Source organism: Alexandromys fortis, unplaced genomic scaffold (genome assembly GCF_014885135.2).
Source record: "Alexandromys fortis isolate MF-2015 unplaced genomic scaffold, M_Fortis_MF-2015_v1.1 scaffold_427, whole genome shotgun sequence".
In the NCBI taxonomy this organism is placed as follows: domain Eukaryota; kingdom Metazoa; phylum Chordata; class Mammalia; order Rodentia; family Cricetidae; genus Alexandromys; species Alexandromys fortis.
In genome coordinates this window covers 66,550-70,387 of record NW_026068298.1, presented here as the reverse complement: position 1 = coordinate 70,387, position 3,838 = coordinate 66,550, and the positions used below count along the sequence as shown (strand labels likewise).

Below are 3,838 nucleotides of genomic sequence, written 5' to 3'. Positions count from 1 at the left end.
AGGCGGAATACTCTTTGATCACTGTTCCACCAACTCATTTTTTCTGAGCCTGGGGGCATAGTTTTCTATACCTTGCTATCATCTGATTTCAACTGTTCAATTTGTTCAAATTCTTTCCCATCATCTGGGTCATTCTTTTTTTTTCTGTGTGTACACTTCACAAAGCAGAATGATAGCCACTAAGAGAATAACTTCTGCAATTATTGCAAGAAACGGCTTGAGGGGCACCATGAAGCTCAGCACAACCAGCTCAATGTGTTCTTTGCTCTCATCTAACCTGGCACAAGTAGGAGCCTCCATCTTCCTCCAAAAATGCTTTACCTTGAGTCATGTCTAATTAGCATAGGATCCATTTATAACATACTAATCATTCTTGTGAACATCAATAGGAACCTGTACACTTCCATTACTCGTGTACCAAGTCTAATTTAAAGGATGACCATCGTGGCATTCACACTTCAGGACAGTAGAATCCCCCATGTAAGTGATCAACGGCTTGTTTTTCCCATGAACGCTGGATACTTTGATATTAAATGTTCCTCAGAGCTTCTTTTCTCCATCAAAGAAGCAAGAATAATTTCCCATTTGCTAGCTATTAAAAATGATGAACCTGTACTGACTGTACAAGGTGTTTCCCACTTTGGTTGTATTGAAAACATCAATATTCTCCAGAAGTTCATCATCCTTTCTCCAAGTCACATTCACTGAGTTCAAATCCCCATATGGCATGAACTAGCATAAGAGACCAAGGTCAGAAGGCTTTTCCAAAGCAATGTTTTTTTTTTTTTTTTTTTTTTTTTTTTTTTTTTTTTTTTTTTTTTTTTTTTTCTGGTGAACAGGACTCGTGTTCAGTTATGGCTCTCCAAAAAAAAGGTTTGAGTATTTTGCCATCATTTCTTCTCGAACAGATAGACTTGTAAAAGATGAATCTGCGGGATTGACTTCTGCCCGATGTGGGCACGTTGCCACCAGAAGGCACAGAAGCACCAGCGGGCAGCCGGGCACCACAAATGCCCTCGGGCCAGTGAGCAAGCGCATGACACTGGCAGGTCGGTCCTGGTTGCTGTTGCGCCCTCGGCCTGCTGCATTCCGTCTCCTGTTTGTTCCTAGACACAGGACACACTTGCTGGTAACTGGGCGCCCACTGCCAGTCCCGGGGACAGGACTCACGAGAAAAAGCAAAGTGGGAGGGGCAGGCTGCCCTGGCTTCCTCCCCGACTCCTGCCACACTACTAAAGGTGTTTATCAGCTGTAGGACTGCTTTGCTGGAGTTTTTGGGGTCGCTTATGTACGCTATCATATCATCTGCAAATAATGAAATTTCAACTTCTTCCTTACCAATTCGAATCCCTTTGATCCCCTTATGTTGTCTTATTGCTATTGCTAGAACTTCAAGCTCTATATTGAAGAGGTATGGCGAGAGTGGACAGCCTTGTCGTGTTCATGATTTTAGTGGGATGGCTTTGAGTATTTCTCCATTTAATTTGATGTTAGCTGTCGGCTTGCTATGAATAGCTTTTATTATATTTAGGTATGACCCTTGTATCCCTAATCTCTCTAAGACCTTTATCATAAAGGGATGTTGAATTTTGTCAAATGCATTTTCAGCATCTAATGAAATGATCATGTTTTCTTTCTTTCAGTTCATTTATATGATGGATTACATTTATAGATTTTCGTATGTTGAACCAGCCCTGCATCCCTGGGATGAAGCCTACTTGATCATAATGGATAATTTTTCTAATGTGTTCTTGGATTCGGTTTGCCAGTATTTTATTGAGGATTTTTCCGTTCATGTTCATGAGTGAGATTGGCCTGTAATTCTTTTTCTTGGTTGAGTCTTTGTGTGGTTTTAGTATCAGGGTAACTGTAGCTTCATAGAAGGAATTTGGCAATGACTTTTCTATTTCTATATTGTGAAATACATAGGAGTATAGGTATTAGGTCTACTTGGAAGTTCTGGTAGAATTCTGCATTGAAACCATCTTGACCTAGGCTTTTTTGGTAGGGAGGTTTTTTATAACAACTTCTAATTCTTCGCGACTAACAGGTCTATTTAGATTGTTCACCTGGTCCTGGTCTAAATTTGGTGTATAGTACTTATCTAAAAAAGTGTTCTTTTCTTTATCATTTTCCAATTTTGTGGCATACAGGCTTTTGTAGTAAGATCTAATGATTCTCTGAATTTCCTCTGTGTCTGTGGTTATGTACCCCTTTTCATTTCTGATCTTGTTAATTTGTGTATTCTCTCTCCACCATTTGATTAGTTTGGAAAATCAATCTTGTTGATTTTCTCCAGGAACCAGCTTTTTGTTTCATTGATTCTTTGGATTATTTTCTGTGTTTCTATTTTGTTGATTTCAGACCTCAGTTTGATTATTTCCAGGCTTCTACTCCTCCTAGGTGAGTCTGCTTCTTCTTCTTTTTTTTTTCTAGAGCTTTCAGGTGGGCTGTTAGGTCTCCAATGTGTGTTTTCTCTAAATGGACAGTTAGTGCTATGAACTTTCCTTGTAGCACAGCTTTCATAGTGTCCCATATGTTTGAGTATGTTGTGTCTTTATTTTCATTGAATTCAAGGAAGACGTTAATTTCTTTTTTTTTTATTTCTTTTTTGATCCAGTTGTGGTTCAGTAGTTGACTGTCCAGTTTCCATGAAATTGTAGGCTTTCTGGGGGTAGCACTGTTGTTGAATTCTAACTTTAATCCATGGTGATCCAATAAGACACAGGTGGTTGCTAATATTTTTTTTTTTTGTAACTGTTTAAGTTTGCTTTGTTACCAAGTATGTGGTCAATTTTCGAGAAGGTTCCATGAGCTGCCCAAAAGAAGGTATATTCTTTACTATTTGGGTGGAATGATCTATAGATGTCTGTTAAGTCTATATGATTCATTACCTCCCTCAATCCTCTGCTTTCTCTGTTAGGTTTCTGTCTGATTGACCTGTCCATTGGTGAGAGAGGAGTGTTGAAGTCTCCTACTATTAGTGTGTGTGGTTTGATGACTGCCTTGAGTTTTAGTAAAGTTTCTTTTACATAGTGTGTGCTTTTATGTTAGGCGCATAGATATTCAGGATTGAGACTTCATCCTGATGAATTGTTTCTGTGATGTGTAAAAAATGTCAGTCTCCTTCTCTTCTGATTGATTTTAGTTTGAAGTCAACTTTGTTAGAAATTAGTATGGCCACACCTGCTTGATTTTTAGGTCCATTTGCTTGATAAACCTTTTCCCAGCCCTTTACTCTCATTAAATATCTGTCTTTGTGGTTGAGGTGTGTTTCTTGCAAACAGCAGAATGTTGGATCCTGTTTTGTATCCAATCTCTTAGCCTGTGCCTCTTTTTAGGTGAGTTGAGTCCATTAATATTAAGTGATATTAATGACCAGTGGTTGTTAACTCCGGTCATTTTTTCTTTCTTTCTTTCTTTCTTTCTTTCTTTCTTTCTTTCTTTCTTTTTTTTTTTTTGGTAGTAGAGTTTGTGTGTTTCCCTTCTTTGAGTTGTTCTGGTTAGATGTCTGAGTTATTGTGGTCATTGTTGGACTCTTTGAGTTGTGATTTTCCTTCTATTACTTTCTGTAAGGCTGGATTTGTGGCTATGTATTGTTTAAATTTATTTTTATCCTGGAAAATTTTGTTTTGTCCATTTATAGTGAACAAAATCTTGGCTGGGTATAGTAGTCTGTGCTTGCATCCATGGTCTCTTAGTTTCTGCAGTACATCTATCCAGGACCTTCTGGCTTTCATGGTTTCCATAGAGAAGTCAGGTATAAGTCTGATAGGTTTACCTTTATAAGTTACTTGCCCTTTTTCCTTTCAGCTCTTAATATTCTTTCTTTATTCTG

At 38.2% G+C, this 3,838-nt stretch overlaps 1 pseudogene; it reads right to left on the bottom strand.

Annotated features, from left to right (window-relative positions):
• Positions 1-18: 18 nt before the first annotated feature.
• On the bottom strand, positions 19-1,038 carry LOC126494974 (embigin-like; annotated as a pseudogene).
• Between the last annotated feature and the right edge of the window lie 2,800 nt (positions 1,039-3,838).